At 55.9% G+C, this 16,766-nt stretch overlaps 1 protein-coding gene across 1 annotated transcript in view; it reads left to right on the forward strand.

Moving 5' to 3' along the window:
* Nucleotides 1-12,181: 12,181 nt before the first annotated feature.
* Aldh1l1 (aldehyde dehydrogenase 1 family member L1) overlaps nucleotides 12,182-16,766 on the forward strand; it is a 29,849-nt gene continuing 25,264 nt past the window's right edge. The window contains exon 1 of the mRNA XM_077106262.1: nucleotides 12,182-12,254. The gene's annotated coding sequence lies outside the window, so the exon portion shown is untranslated. The remainder of the gene's footprint in view (nucleotides 12,255-16,766) is intronic.

A 16,766-nucleotide genomic window follows, 5' to 3' on the forward strand; every position in this document is an offset into this window, starting at 1 on the left:
CTGCGTGTGACGGGTGAGAAGAGTGGGCGGGGGCACAGTGAGGTCAAGCACCCTGGCCCAGGACTCTGGCTGGTGAGGGGTGCTGCTGGGGTTCAAAGCCAAATTTGGGGTGATGGTCCTCAGACCAGCTTCCCAAGGAGACAGCACCAGGCCTGGACGGAGGGCCTCGGGCGCCCCCTGGTGGCCAGTACTGCTCATTCCCCATCGACTGCCCCTCACCTCCCTCCGCCTGCAGGGGGCGCCCTGCTCCATGGGGCGAGATGTCCCTTCTCACCCTTAACTAGCAGCTCACCTTCCAATGGGGCCAATCAGTCCTTGGATCACTTTGGGGGAAAGCCTCTGTCCTCGCTGCCTTTAATAATGACCCAAGGACCAGGTTGTCACCGAGCCCTTTGGGGGGACTGGAACATCAGACTTGGAGGTGAGAAAATAAATGATAGGGATTTCGACACCCTGGGAAGGATGAGGCGGGAGGGCAGAGATTTGTGGTAAGGGAAACTGTGGCCAAAGTGTTCGATTTTTTTTTTTTTCCTGTCAACAGGCTCAATGACAAAATTATTTCAGGGCTAAGACCCGGCCAGGACTTATGCAACCCAGGGAGTTCTGCACCCGATGCTGCAGTTTTGCCTCTGAGGTATTGCAGATTCGGCTTCAGATCACAGCAATAAAAAACATTTTGTCACAATAAAGTGCATCCCCTTGACTTTTTAATTTGTCTTTTAAATTCAGGGGCAATGTCCATACTTATGAGTGGGCCGTGTGATATTTCAACACCACTCGTCCCCCACCCTGGCTACCCCCTGCTGCTCCTTCTTATCAAAATTGGAGTCTTGAGCTAGGCCCCCCATGGTGCTCACCTGGGATCCCAGTGCCTCAGGAGGCTGAGGCAGGAGGATTGCAAGTTGGAGGCCAGCCTCAGCCACTTAGTGAAATCTTGTCTCAAAATAAAACTTTCAAAAATAATAATAATAATAAAGAAACTGGGGATGTTGCTCAGTGGTAAAGTGCCCCAGGCTAAATCCTCGGTACCAACAATTATAATAAGTGGACTCTTATCATCCTTCATCCCCCAGGACTGAGGATTAAACCCAGAGCCTCCTACATATTAAGCAAATGCTTTACAACGAAGCTAAACTCCCAGACTTATTTATTTGCATATCTTTGCATATATTGCTGGGCATTGACCCCTGGGGCACTTAACCCCTGAGCCACATCCCCAGCCCTTTTTATTTTAAATTTTGAGACAGGGTCTCCCTGAGTTGCTTAGGGCCTCGCTAAGTGACTGAGGCTGGCCTCCACCTTGCCATCCTCCTGCCTCAGCCTCCCGAGCTGCTGGGATGACAGGTGTACGCCACGGCCCCCAGCAACAGGGTGATTTTGAAAACAGTAACAGACCCTAGGACTTCTACTTAGAAGGGACAACTCACTTCCCTTCTCCAGATGCAAGCAGGAAACCCCCCAAATCACTGGCCAAGAACTTATGTCCACGGGTCACAAGGGTATAGTCTTCCCTCAAAGAGGAGCAGGGATTGTTCTAGAACCATAGGGAACAGAGGGAGGCAACCGCACACCCTGTGAGCCCAGAGATGGACTGCACTAATGCCAACCAGCAACAGTGCTTTGTAAGATAAAGTGGGAAAAGTTCCCTTTTTGCCCCACAACAGCAAAAAATCAAATGTCTGAAAACAACTGGACTCCTTGGAAACATCCAGTTCCTGGTACTGTCCCCCAGGAGCAGTTTTGAAATGAGTGCTTTGGCAGACCGTGCCTATTGGGAAATCTCCAGAAGAATTTGCAAACAGGCAGAGTGTTTCTGCCAAGTGATTGACAGCGTTCTGCACGGTTCACGCTTGACTGTGTGTGTGTGTGCTGAGGTTAGGCTCCGATGATGAAGTAGGAGCCGGGCGCGGTGGTGCACGCCTGTGTTCGCAGGAGCTCAGGAGGCTGAGGTGGGAGGATGGCAAGTTGGAGGCCGGCCTCAGCAGAAGTGAGGCCCTAAGCCACTCAGGGAGACCCTGTCTCTCAATAAAATACAAAATAGGGCTGGGGACGGGGTTCAGGGGTCCAGGGCCCCTGAGTTCAATCCCCAGTACCCGCTTTCCCCCCCCAAAAAAAAGATGGAGCAGGACGGCCGGTTCTGATTGGGCTATGAGAGGAAGAGCCTCTCAAGTTTGCACCAAAGCAAAATAATAACAATAGCAAAGTCAGCTGAAAGTGAGGGGTGACCTCAGCTCTCAGGAAAGCAGCTGAGAAGACACAGCTCTCCAAGGCTCCAGTGCTCTGGCCAATCTGGACTGGTGACCCCTCAGGAGGGACAGGCAGCCCTCGGGGCCTCTTGTGCCTGATGTCGGCTTGGCAAGTGTCTCGGACTATTTTTTTTTTTTCCTCTCTGCCAATATATTGTTTAATTATCTATTGCATCATGAGTGATATTTTCCTAAGCTTGGAGGGCAGGGACCTAAGTGAAGCTACAATGTGTCTCTGCACCCACAACGCCTGCTGTCCAGAGCCCACGCAAATGCTGGACACTTCTTTTATTTAATGTTTATTTATTTAAAAAAAAATTGATACCAGGAATTGAACCCAGAGGTGCTTAACCCCTGAGCCCCGTCCCCAGCCCTATTTTGTATTTTATTTAGAGACAGGGTCTCCCTGAGTTGCTTAGGGGCTCGCTTTGGCTGAGGCTGGCCTCCCACTTGTGATCCTCCCAAGTTGGCATCCAACTATCATCCCAGCAGTTCAGGAGGCTGAGGCAGGAGGATCGCAAGGTGGAGGCCAGCCTCAGCAACTTAGCGAAGCCCTGAGCAGCTCAGCGAGACCCTGTCTCGAAATACAATATAAAAAGAGCTGGGGACAGGGCTCAGGGGTTGAGGGCCCCTGGATTCAATTCCCCAAACCAAAGAAAACAAAAACTAAACAAAACCCACCAGGCTTTTTGCCGCCCCCCCCCCCCCCAGGGCAGGGCCCGGGGCTATGTTAGGAGAGGACAAAGTGGCTGCAGCCGCTCCTTCCCCGACTCTGACCACCAGAGCCCGGGACCCTGCTCTTCTGGGTGGTGCTTGTTTCCATGTGGGTGGAGGTTGGAGAACTTTCTCCCACTCTCTGTGCCCTGGGAGGTGCCCACACTGGTGGCCAAGCTCTGTGTCCCACCAACAGGCCTCCCCCCGAGGGTGGCTTCCCTGGGCCTGGCGTAACCTGATCAGAGATGAAGTGTCCCAGGTGTGCGTCCCCCCGCTGGGGGCCACGGAGGACTGGGGACCGGGGCCTGCAGACCCTCAGCCCAGGAAGCCAGGGGCCACGATGGAACCAGGTGCCCGAGAAACCGCGGGGACCCAGTGAATCTTCCATGTGCCTTGGGGGAAGGGGGCAGCTGGCTGGGGACCTGGGGCTGCTGGATGGGGACTTGGGGCTGCTGACATGGGGACCTGGGGCAGGAGTCTGGGGTCCTGGGGCAGCTGGCTGGGGACCTGGGGCAGCTGGCTGGGGACCTGGGGCTGCTGACATGGGGTCCTGGGGCAGGTGGCTGGGGGGACCTGGGGCAGGTGGCTGGGGACCCAAAGCAGCTGGCTGGGGACCTGGGGCTGCTGGCTGGGGACCTGGGGCAGGAGGCTGGGGTCCTGGGGCAGCTGGCTGGGGACCTGGGGCTGCTGACATGGGGTCCTGGGGCAGGAGGCTGGGGTCCTGGGGCAGCTGGTTGGGGGGACCGGGGGCAGCTGGCTGGGGACCGGGGGCTGCTGACATGGGGTCCTGGGGCAGCTGGTTGGGGGACCTGGGGCAGGTGGCTGGGGACCCAAGGGACTCCAGGAGCCTGGTGCCCAGCTCCTGGTTGCGTAGGACTTTGCCCACCGTGGGCACAGCTGGGCTGGAACCTGCCACCCTGGTGTCCCTCCTCAGCCCCTGCCTGGTCGTTCTGTCACCCAGACCCTGCACAGAGACCATGGCCTCCGTCCGCTCAAGGCAAGGTACTGGACGAGGCCCACGCAGGCGACGTCGTGCTGCGGTGACCCACGTCACGTCTCAGTGACCGACAGGCTCCCTCGTCCCGGTCCCCGCTCTCCAGGGCGACTCTCCCACGGAGGGACTCGGGGACCCTCGGCTGACCCCTGGCCGCGCCCTACACCAGTGGGCGGCCGGGACGTCATGGCGGCCGGGACGTCATGGCGGCCGGGACGTCATGGCGGCCGGGACGTCATGGCGGCCGGGACGTCATGGCGGCCGGGACGTCATGGCGGCCGGGACGTCATGGCGGCCGGGACGTCATGGCGGCCGGGACGTCATGGCGGCCGGGACGTCATGGCGGCCGGGACGTCATGGCGGCCGGGACGTCATGGCGGCCGGGACGTCATGGCGGCCGGGACGTCATGGCGGCCGGGACGTCATGGCGGCCGGGACGTCATGGCGGCCGGGACGTCATGGCGGCCGGGACGTCATGGCGGCCGGGACGTCATGGCGGCCGGGACGTCATGGCGGCCGGGACGTCATGGCGGCCGGGACGTCATGGCGGCCGGGACGTCATGGCGGCCGGGACGTCATGGCGGCCGGGACGTCATGGCGGCCGGGACGTCATGGCGGCCGGGACGCGGGCAGATACACCCTAAAGGTCTACAGAACGACTGTTCCCACGTCTGGGTTCCGCTTGAAGATACTCTACTGCGCATGGGCGGTGGGTCCCGGGCGTTTGCAGCAGGCCCCAGGTGGCAGGGGACCTGGAGTTAAGAGGAAGGACTCTGGGAAATCGTGTAGAGGGGCGGCGGGCTGGGGACCTGGGCGGCTGGCTGGGGGACCAATGACGACAAAGTCCCTCCTGTCAGACTCAGGTGTGCCCAGAAGTCTCCTTGAGGGGAGAAACGGAGAGTCACCTGTGTGGACGGCTGGGTTATGGTTGTTAGGGCAGATGGTACGACATGAGGGAGTCACTGTGACAGTGAATACAAGTCTGGAGACTCTGATCCTAGCCCTCCTCCCTGCTTCTCCCTTTTCCTTTTCCTTTTCCCTCCCTGAAAGTCCCCTTTCTCTTTTCCCTTTCTGAGTCTGGCTTTCTTTGCTCACCATGATGATCTCCACCTTCAACCGTTTTATCACAAATGACACGATTTCATCCTTTTTCAATGCTGAATAATACTCCATTGTGTGTATATAACACATTTCCCCCACTTGACTCTTTTGATACAGTGGATTGAACCAGGGGGTGTTTAACCACTGAGCCCGGTCCACTGAGTCCTGTCCCCTGAGCCCCATGCCCAACCCTTTTTATATTTTATTTAGAGACAGGGTCTCCATAAGTCGTTTAGGGCCTCACTAAGTTGCTGAGGATGGCCTCCACCTTGGGATCCTCGTGCCTCAGCCTCCGGAGCCGCTGGAATTACAGGTGTGTGTCACTGTGCCCTGAGCTCAGTCCAAGGTGTATTGACACCATTGCTCTGGGGCTTTGGCAGGTGATGGTGGTGGAAACGCAGGGGCAAATCCACTTACTTCACGGCTGGAGAGTGAAAGGCAGGGGGCTGGGGTCCCCCAGCTCCCCTCAAGGTCCCACCCCAGGGACCTGAAGACCTCCCATGGGGCCACACCTCTTGAGGGTCCCAGCACGTCTGGTGACCCAGCCGTGGACACACAGGCCTTGGGGTCCAAACTGTCTCACAGTCTGGTGACTTTTGACAGGGGCCAGCCAGGTGACACTTTTCAGTACACAGGAGCTGTCACCATTGTCCTGTCAACCGCAGTTGACCTTTGTCACCACAGAGCGGCTGGTCACAAACATCTTGCACAAGGACACCCAGGGCCCCAGCTCTGTGGAATGTGGCCTCTTTCCCTGAGTCTAGGACGCGGCTCTGATGGTGACTTTTTCTTGATGAGTCACATTTATAGAAATGCGTCCCACTTTGCGATCCTTCCTCCTCCCGTGGCCATCTGAGTCGGGCTCAATTCTTGGCCGTGACGAATGACCCCTGTGAGCCCTGAGTGACCCTTTGTGTGGACAGAGGGTCTGTTTCTCTGGGGTAGGACCCACCAGCACAACTGCAGAGGGGGACAGTGGATGTGGGGCTCAGTGTGTCCCAGGTCCCAGTCCACAGATGGCGGCCCCACTCCTGGGCCGAGGGGAGGCAGGACATCATGGAGGAAGAGTGTGGGGAGGGAGCAGCTCCCATGGGGACCAGGGAGCAGAGACTCCACTCTCCAGGGACAAACAGAGACCCCCAAGCCACGGCCCCAGGGTCACCTCCTCCTCCACACCCCACCTGCCTCCAGGGGCCACCAGGGACCCCCAGGGAGCCATTCGCTGCTGGGGTTCAGGCCTCACACCCCCTCCCTCACTCCTCCTCTGGACCTTCCTGTGTCACTTCCCAGGGGAGCGTTGGGGGCACCTCACATCCTAACCACAACAGACGGGGTCTCACGAATTTGCTTAGGGCCAAGTGGCTGAGGCTGGCCTCCAACCTGCGATCCTCCTGCCTCGGCCTCCGGAGCTGCTGGGATGACAGGTGGGCACCCCTGTGCTCGGCTCATGGTGACTGTGGAGCTTTGGGGACACCTCACAGCCACACCAGGACAGAGTATTTGCCTAGCATGTGCGAGGCCTTTGGTTTGATCCCTAGCTCTGCAAATGAAGAGCTAAATAAACGAATCAATTAATATATCCAAAGCTAACAGGAGCATGGCTGGTCACAGGGGACATAATTAATTTTTAATAATGTAATTTTGGAAAATAAAGCCGAGGTCTCCAGCAATTACAGAGCCCGGGTGCTGGCCCAGAAACAGGCCAACGCCAATTACAGAGAACGGAGATCACACAGGGGTCTCCTTCCTGTCCCCAGCCTCCAAGGGGCCCTCGCAGGGTAAACTCCCGGTGACCCTCGGGAATGTCACCGTGGGCTTCGCTCCCCAAGCCACCAATTCAGGCACCAGCCTCCGGCGCTCTGCCCACGTGCCCCCCCAACGGGATGTGGTTCATCGGCTTCAGCTGACCACTCACTGGCCTTCAAGGGACCAGGGACGCCTGTGATGTCCCTACGTGGGCATTGGCCCAGGTAGCTCAGAGGCCACAGAGGACGGCGGCCTCCGGACTCTCACTGAAACTCTCTCTGAGCGAATTTCCAACCTCAGATAAACCCAAGCACCGTCCCTGCCCCAGGGCCTGCTCCGTGACCAGGGCCTCCACACAGAGCCCGCTGGCACAGACGCATGGCCGCTGGACCCCTGGGAGACCCAACAGCACCCCGGGGCCTCCAGCTTCCTCCTGGTCCCCAGACTCACAGTGACAACTCACAGGTCTTCAAGTTTACCCACTTCCCTCGCCCTGCTCAGCAGGGAAGGGGGAAAGATGGGGTCCTCCATCCTGTGGGCACACAGAGCAGAGAGAATGGAGGGCTTCCATCTGTCCTGTGGCGCGAGTCAGCCACCCACCCACCCACTCATCCACCACCCACTCACCAATCCATTCACCTATGAATGCATGACATCCACCATTCGTCCACCATCCACCCATCCATGCACCCATTCCACCCACCCATCCACCCATCCATCCATCCACCCTTCCACCCACCCATCCACCCACCATCCATCCATCCACCCACCCACCCACCCACCCATCCACCCACCATCCACCATCCACCCACCATCCACCCACCATCCACCATCCACCATCCACCCACCATCCACCCACCATCCACCCACCCACCATCCACCCACCCACCATCCACCATCCACCCACCATCCACCCACCATCCACCCATCCATTCATTCTTCCATCTGTCCATCTGTCCACCCACCCATCCCTCCATCTGTCCACCCTCCATCCGTCTTCCCTCCCTCCATCTTCCCAGCCCCAGTCCCTGCCGCCCCCTCCCACCCTCTCTGTCCCCACAGACCACCGTCTCCCCGTCCCTCCCCCTCCCTCCCAGGGTGGTGTCATGGACGCCCACTCCCTGGTCCTGCTCCGATGCCTTCTCCTCCCCAGGTCTCAGGAACGGAGCCCTCTCTGGCCACCTCTCTGCACCTCCCCTTTCCCAGCTGGACACTCTATGGTGCCGTCCCCTCCGTGCTGTCTCTGACTGTCACCGAGACAGATCCCAGAGGGCTCCTGTACCATGGGACCTAAGGAGACACCCCCTCTCCCCTGGCACTCAGGGTTGGTGACGTCCCCCGTGTCGGAAGCACCTGGTGGCTTCCAGCTGCCGTCCTTCCCCTTCCCAGGGCCACTCCTTCCTGCAGGTGGCCGTCCCCAGCAAGCCACGCCTCCCACGAGCCTGTGCCCAGAGCATGGCGTCAGGTTCCTCAGGCACAGGACAAGCGGGTGGCTGGTGGGAGGACAGGGACTTCCAAGGAGTCCCACCCTGGAAGTCCCTGAGTGCTTGGCTGCTCTGACCCTCCAGGTGACCTCAGAGGGAATGCCACAAGGAGGAGAGCAGGGAAGGGTGGGAACCGGGGCCAAGGGCAGCCAGGCACATGGCTGACCAACGGCGCTGACAGCTGTGGACAGATCCAGGGACAGGGCAGCGTGCACGTTAGATCTGACTGCGTCCCTCCTTCCCCTGGACCCTGAAGCCTGTCAGGATGGGGCCAGCCGGGTCACTACGTCCTCTTTGTCCCTTCAATTCTTCCAGCACTTTTTGTAACTAAGCGCCTCCTGTCGCTTTTCATTGCACAACCTGAGGCCCCAGGTAGGCTCCCTCCTGATTGGGCAGCACCAGGTCACCCGCTCCTTTCTGTCCACTCTCTGCCCTCCCCGTGTGCCACTCGCTGCCTAAGGGATGTGACCCGGGAGGCCTTGGCCTCTGGTGTCCAGCTGGGCTTTGGCTCTTACAGAGTCCTGGAAGGAGACCCGAGGAGGGAGGAAGCCGTCTGACTTTTCCATCTCTGTAACGAAAGAACCGAAATGATCCATGTATAAAGACAAAAGGTCTACCTTGGCTCACACAGGGCTGGAAGCTTCAGGTCCTGCTGGGTTGGTGCTGCCGTTTGGGGCCTGTGGCGAGACAGCCCCGTCATCGTGGCAGGTAGAGCAGGGCACTTACTAAGTGAGCCTGAGAACGAAGGGAAGAAAAAGAGTCTGGGGTCCGAGAGTCCTCCCTTCACCTTTTTTTTTTTTTTTCTTTTTGTACCAGGGATTGAACCCGGGAGCACCGACCCCTGAGCCCCGTCCCCAGCCCTGTTCTGTATTCTATTTAGAGACAGGGTCTCACTGAGTTGCCCAGGCTGGCCTCCAACTTTGCGATCCTCCTGCCTCAGCCTCCCGAGCTGCTGGGATGACAGCCGTGGGCCCTCTTTCTCAACTTCCTCCCAAGGGGAAACCACCCTAAGCCCTGCCCCCCCCTCCCCCAGGGGACATGTACTCAGGGGTGGGTGTCGGTGACGTCATGGGTCACCCGCGAGGAGGAATCCAAGCATCTCTAAGGGGCCGCAGGAACGGAGCCAAGGAGAACCCCAGCTCCGATTCTCAAAGAAAGCTCGGGTCACTGGACCTGCCTGCTCTGATGTCCCCAAAGGCCATGGACCTAACCAAGTTAATGTTTCCTCGGCAGGGTACACACAGCACCCAGTTACCGAGTTCCCAAAGAACAAGCTGAATCATGCTTATACAACAGAGGGGCCGCCTCCCTACCCACCCACTCACCCGTCCATCCAGGCAGCCCTGACCCACAACCGAGGCCCGGGTCAAGGACATGGCCGGACCCAGCTACTGAGGGGGCCAACGGAAAACAAAGCGAGCAAAGCTTGTGCATCCACACTCAGCAGTGACACTTGTGCTGCCTCCTTAAGAGAGACTTGTAAGCCAGGTGCGGTGGCCCACGCCTGTCATTCCAGTGGCTCGGGAGGCTGAGGCAGGAGGATCGCGAGTTGGAGGCCAGCCTCAGAAATGGCGAGGCCCTAAGCAACTCAGTGAGACCCCTGTCTCTAAATTAAAAAATAAAAATAAAAAGGACTGGCCATCAGGCTCCGTGGTTAAGCACCCCTGGGTTGAATCCCCAGAACAGAGAGAGAGAGAGAGAGAGAGAGATCACCATGCCTTTCTGCAGCAGCCACCTGACATACCACAGTGGGACAGCCAGATGCTCTCGTTCAGACGGGGCTGTGGATAGGATGGGGCAGGGGCCAGGCAGTGGTCACTAGTGAATGACAATTCTAAAATCCTGCTGAGAAGGTGCCGGGAGTTCCTTAATTAGGACTCAGTCTGACTTGAACCTGAAGTTGACTTTCCACAATTCACAATTTGGACTCCTCTAAAATGAACCCCATGTTTTTGACTGTGGTGTTTCTCCGTCTACTTTCTGTAAGCAGATTTGGGGGAGTCAGGAGGTCTTTCCTAACCTTTTCAGCCCAAGCTGGCGTTGTCTTGCCAATACGATTCTTTTAAAAACCTTGTGCGTCTTCTATGAATCTCATGAAGGTCCCCGCCTCCGACAACTGTCAAACCCACACGTCTCTGGGACAAGCCCTCCTTGCCCTTGGGTTTCTGCTTTGAAGCTTCTTTGAAAGCTCTGTCGTTGAACTGGATGCTCTTTGGCTCTTTTTGAGAACCCCAAAAAATGCTCTTTGTTCTCTTTTTGAGAACATTCTCGTCTTTGGCTTCCTCTTTAGACCCGCCTTTCCTGACACATGTCTCTAGTGGCCCTTTGCCTGGAATCCACTGGTTAATTTTAGCATCATTCCACATCTGGAGAGGCTGGAAATTTTCAAAACCAGCAAGAAAGGCTTCCTGTTTTTAACTGTTTTTTTCTTTTTTTACTTGTTCTGTTACAGTTTAGAATAAGCATCAAGATTAGAAGCCTTCTGTGGGGTGTCCCCAGAGCCCCCTTGGGAGGTGACACAGGAAGGTCCAGAGGAGGAGTGAGGGGGTGTGAGGCCTGAACCCCAGCAGGGAATGGCTCCCTGGGGGTCCCCTAGTGGCCCCTGGTGGGGTATGGGGAGAAGGTGGCCCTGGGGCTGTGGCTTGGGGTCTCTATTGGTCCCTAGAGAGTGGAGTCCCTGCTCCCTGGTCCCCATGGGAGCTGCTCCCTCCCCACACTCTTCCTCCATGATGTCCTGCCTCCCCTCGGCCCAGGAGTCGGGCCACCGTCTATTGACTGTGACCTCTGACCCTGAACCCCCAAAGCTGACTACTAGTAGGTTTGGGTATCCAAGGGGGCCCGGAACCTCTGCAGTTGCCTCTCTGGTTTCCAGACTGACCCTCGGGGTTGTGCCACAGCTTCTGAAGTTCAGTACACCCCACTTTCCCCCTGCAGGCTTCCGACATTCAGTCCTTCAACCCACGAGTTTTTATTGAGCACCTTCTGCATACAAAGCCCACACTCAGGGTGGGGGAGTCCGGAGGCCAAGGGGTCCTTGTTCTCTGGCTGCGTTTGTGGAGAACTGGGCGTCCAGTGTCCCCAGAGGTGGGGGGTAAAATTGCCATCGGTGGGGGAGGAGGTCATGGGGGACCGTTAGAGGCTCTCTGCAGCCCTATATGGGAGGGATCTGGGGGACTGCGGTTAGGAAAGTTCCCCTGGAGATCTGGCTTTTAGTAGGCACTTCCTGATGTCTGTGGAAGTCAACCAGCACAGGGAACATTCATGAGTCCCAGAGGCGCGTATATGAGGGACAGCAGAGAGACCTGGAGGTTGGAACCCAGAGAACAGGGAGCCGGTACCTGAATGCAGTCTGGAGGACTTATCAAGGACAGGTCACTTCTATCCTGCCTGCCCATCCTGGTGCACGGGCAAAAACGTGCATTAAGTCATTCAACAAACATTTGTTTAGCAACTACTAGGTGCTCTCTTGGGGACAGGGGAATGATACACCTGTTAAGTTGTCTGCCTTCCAAGAATCACAGTCTAGGGGGAGAGGTAAACAGTGGAGCCGGGACCTGCCACCTAGGTGTCTCTGCATCAGATGTACCTGATTTCTGCTGCTGTTTGGGTTGTTTTGGGGGGTCCCAGGGATGGAACCCAGGACACGCTGGGAAAATGCTCTATTCCTTCCCTGGGAAGGTCTCCAAGGGTCCACGGTTCTTGTCCTAAATCCTAATGAATGCAGGGGACAATGGAGTGGGCAAAGCGCCCAGCCAGGGTCACACAGTCCCTCCCCTCCCCCTCCGTCCCCCTCCCTTTCTGTCCTCTGCCCGCCCCGCGCCCCTCCTCTCTCAGCCCCGTGGTGTCTCCGGACTGGAGGGGGCGGGTCCCACCTCCTGCTGCCCAAAACCTGTCTGCGCCACCTCCAGTCCCAGGACCGGGGATCCCGCAGGTTCCAGCTGCCCGCGTCGCCTGCACCTGCAGCCACCGGTGAGTCCCCGGAGTCCCCGCGCCCTGCGCTGCGCTCTGCGCTCTAAGGGCGGAACGCGCTCCGGGAGGGGTGGCTCCCCAGCTCCGCGGGGACCTGGGACCTCGGGGACTCGGGACCTCGGGGAGCATCTGTCCGGGACTCAGGGCTGGGAATCCCGGCCCGCAGCCTCACCAGGGGGTCCTCAGGGGACAGGATGGGGACAGGTGGGGATGGCGACAGGGCGGGCTGGTGGTCAGGGCGCAGCATTCCGGGTGGCTCGTGTGGGGTCCACAGAAGAGGAAGCTGAGGCTGGGGGCGACGACAGCCTGTTTCTGGGCAGCTGCCCACTTGCCCCGGCTCCTCTCTCCACCGGGATCGCGAGGTCCCCCCTGATTGGTCGGACCGGGGGGCTTGGCACCAGGGCCTTTTGTGATTGGAGGGTCTTTCTGCACAAAAGGGGCTGGGCAGGCGGCCAGCTCCCTGGCCCGGTCTCCCCAGCGAGTCCAAGGAGGCAGCGGCTGGACGAGGACCCTCCCCTTCCAGCGAGGTCCCCAAGGTGATCCCCAGAGCCAGGTCCCCAGCAGATGATCCCCAGGTCCCCCAGGTGATCCCCAGAGTCCAGGTCCCCAGCATCCCCAGGCCTTCTGCCACCTGGGTTGGCGGTGGGGACCGAGATGGAATTGAAAGTGGATTTTCAGGATTAAGAGGCCTGGGCTTCAGCTGGCTTCAGCTGCCACCCCCCACTACCCCTGACTTTGGGGGAGTTTCTTAAACTCTAAATGTGGGGGGCCAGGATTTTTTTTTAAAAAACCAGGGAGTGAACCTAAGGACACTTAATCCCTGAGTCGCATCCCCAGCCCTTTTTTATATTTAGAGACGGTCTCACTGAGTTGCTAGGGCCTTGCTAAGTGGCTGAGGCTGGCCTCCACCTTGCGATCCTCCTGCCTCAGCCTCCGGAGCCGCTGGGATGACAGGCGTGGGCCCCTGCGCCGGACTAGAGGGGCGACATTGAACAGCGCCTCTCTACTAGGGTGGCTTGAGAGTGACAGAGGCTGTGAATGTCGGGTCTGTTCTTCCTGCCAGATCACTCTCACAGCATGCTGGCCCAGGACACCGGGATGTCCTTTGCGGAGACAAGGATTCTGGAGGCCCCCGGGGATGGTAATGATTCACCCGGGGTTGAACTCAAGTCTGCAGGCTCAGGGGGACAGGCCTCTGTACCTTGGCCTGTCTCCTGTGTCCAGGGTTGTGGGAGTGTGGTGACCCCCCCCCCAGGGGACACCAGCTCTGGGAAGGACAAAGCCCGGTGCTGGGACAAACACCTGATTGCAGGAGAGAGGTCAGCCTGGGGCCAGCCAGAGGGCAGCTGACTGAATGCCAGGCTGCTGGGCTGAACCCTGAGCCCATAACTCCAGCTGCAAGACCACAGGATCTCCCTGGATGTCCCTGCAGAGTGGCCAGGGCTGGCAGGCACTGGAGGCTGGACTGGGAGGTGGGGGACGGAGCCCCTGAACGTCCAGCTGTGCCCATAGCTGTCCCTCAGCCTCTGGAAGCAGGGAAAGGATCCTGGGCCTCAAAAACCCTGGGGTGGTTCTGCAGCCTCCCTGGACCCCCCCGCTCCCACACTGCCCTTTCTGGGCCCCAAGGTTGTCCCACCCTCCTGCTCCCCCAAACTGAGCTCCCCTCAACTACAACAATAGCCCTGCGGGAGCTTAAGCTGGCGGGACTCTCAGCAGCCCAAGGGTTGTCTGTGTTGAGCTTTTATTTTTCTACAAGTAGTAGATGTTCAGTAAAAAAAACAAATAAAAGATTTTTTTTTTTTTTGATACCAGGGATCAAACCCAGGAGTGCTTAACCCCTGAGCCCCGTCCCCAGCCCTTTTTCTATTTTATTTAGAGACAGGGTCTCCCTGAGTTGCTTAGGATCTCACTGAGTTGCTAAGGCTGGCCTCCAACTGGCGATCCTCCTGCCTCAGCCTCCCTAGCTGCTGGGATTACAAGCGGGTGCCCCTGCACCTTACTATAGAGGAATATTTCGGTTAAAAAAAAAATTACAGTCATTGGAAAACCTTGAAACCCAAAAACCTCTGCCCAGGGACTTTGAACATTCCAGGGTAAATCTTTCCAGGTATTTACAGTGTAAATAAACAGCACACACACACACACACACACACACACACACAGAGGTATGCACACACAAATCAGAGTGTTTGCTGCCTGTTGGAGTTTGGCTTTTATTGCTGTTTCTAACGACCCGGCTTAGCTAGCATGAAGCTCCATACCATAAAGAAGCACACGGATTTTTATTTGCTTGTTCACGCATAATTTAGAAGTGAAATCTGACTCAGGAGAGATGAACCTTTTTTTTTTTTTTTTTTTTTACAATTTTTTGATATTGATTGTTCATTTTTCCATAACCTGTCCAACACAGGATATTTATGTGATTTTCAGTACTTGCCAATTTTGTAGGAGAAATACACTCCCGTACAAACATTTTCTTCTTTTTTTTTGAAAAAAAGATTATCTTATTCAAAATGAAGATTTACCAATATTTTCTAATATATTTTAAATTATATTTGTTTCTCTAAATTTTTTAATATTTATTTCCAATATTTTCTAATATTATAACATCTTCTAATACATGATTTTTTTTTTGGTACCAGGGATTGAACCCAGGGGCATTTAACTACTGAGCCACATCCCAGCCCCTTTTTATATTTTATTGAGAGACAGGATTTCAGTAAGTTGCTTAAGACCTCACTAAGTTGCTGAGGCTGGCCTCCAACTTGGAATCCTCTTGTCTCAGCCTCCCAAACCACTGGGATTACACAAGTGTACCCCCATGCCCGGCTGATATCTTGATTACTGTATCTTTATTTTATTTTATTTCATCACGGAACTGGGGATTGAACCTAGGGACACTCTACCGTGGAGTTACATCCACGTCCCTTTTTCCTTTACTATTTAATTTTGAGACAGGGTCTCCCTAAGTTGCTGAGGCTGGCCTTGAACTTGTGATCCTCCTGCCTCAGCCTCCTGAGTAGCTGGGATTTCAGGCATGTAATCCTGTTCATAGCAAAATCTTTTTATTATTATTATTTTAATGATATATAACGTCAGGATACATTTTGATGTAATCCCAAACAGCATGGAATGTAATTTGCTCCAATTCAGTTCCTGACTTTTCTCCTCTATTTTATTGATTTCTCTGAAATTTATTTATTTATTTTAAATTAGTGTCTGGTGGACGTGCTTGATGTTGGGACTCACTGTGGTGTAGTCTCGACTGCCCGTAGGGACGTTCGGTCAGATTCATTCCGCACTTCTTCCCTTTTTCTGTCTCTCCTCCCTCCCCCTCTATCTACTTCATCTACTTTAATAATATTTCCTCTCCTTTTTCCCCCTAGCTCTCCCCCCACCCCTTAATTTCACCCTCCTTATTGTGTGTCAGACCCACGTATCAGAGAAAACATTCCGCCTTTGGACTGGCCGATTTCACTTAGCATGATAGTTTCCAGTGCCACCCATTTGCCAGCACATGCCACGATTTCATTCTTCTTTAGGGCTGAGTAATATTCCATGCCACGTTTTCTTGATCCATTCATCTGTTGGAGGGCACCCAGGTGGGCTCCACAGTTTAGCTATTGTGAATGGAGTTGCTATAAACACTGATGTGGCCGTGTCCCTGCAGGGTGCCGATTTCAAATCCTTTGGGTACCAACGCGGCGTGGGATAGCTGGAGCAAATGGTGGTTCCATTCCCAGTTCTCTGAGGAATCTCCCTCCTGCTTTCCAGAGTGGTTGCACCAGTTTGCAGTCCCACCAGCCACATCTGAGTGTGCCTTTTTCCCCACGTCCCAAAAATATTTCTTGTCACTTGTATTCTTGATGATCACCACTCCGGCTGGAGCCAGGTGGAATCTCCGTGCAGTTTCGATGTGCATTTCTCCAGTTGCTAGAGGTGCTGAACGTTACGTCATATACTTGTTGACCGTTTGCCTTTCTTCTTCTGAGAAGTGTCTGTTCGGTTCTTTTGCCTGTTTATTAATTTTTTTGGGGGGGTGGGGGTTGGTTTTGGTGACTTCTCACTTCTCTGTAGGTTCTGATATTCACGCCCTCTCTGAAGAGCCAGCGGCCGACGTTTTTCTCCCCTTCTGTAGACTCTCTCTTCTTACTCTCTCTTCTTCCTTTGCTCTGTCCACATAAAACCTTAGAATCATTTCGTTGCGGTCCACAAGATAAAGTCGCTGGGGATTTTGCTTGAGGTGGCGTTGAACCTCCAGACCAAGTTGAAAAGAACCGACCCCCGAGCAACGTTGAGCCTCCCTTATCCATGAACATGGTATATCTCCCCCGACGTATGTGCCTTGAGAGCGTCTCCGTTCTAATTGGTGCACGCGTGCAGACCATGACGTTGGAATTGATAGCGGACACATTTGGATTCATCAACCCAGGGGTGTCCCTGTCACTGAGCTACACACCCCCAGCACCGGATCTCACCAAGTTGCCCGTCGTCTGTGTTTTCTTAATCCAA

Source organism: Callospermophilus lateralis, chromosome 20 (assembly GCF_048772815.1).
Source record: "Callospermophilus lateralis isolate mCalLat2 chromosome 20, mCalLat2.hap1, whole genome shotgun sequence".
Taxonomy (NCBI): Eukaryota; Metazoa; Chordata; class Mammalia; order Rodentia; family Sciuridae; genus Callospermophilus; species Callospermophilus lateralis.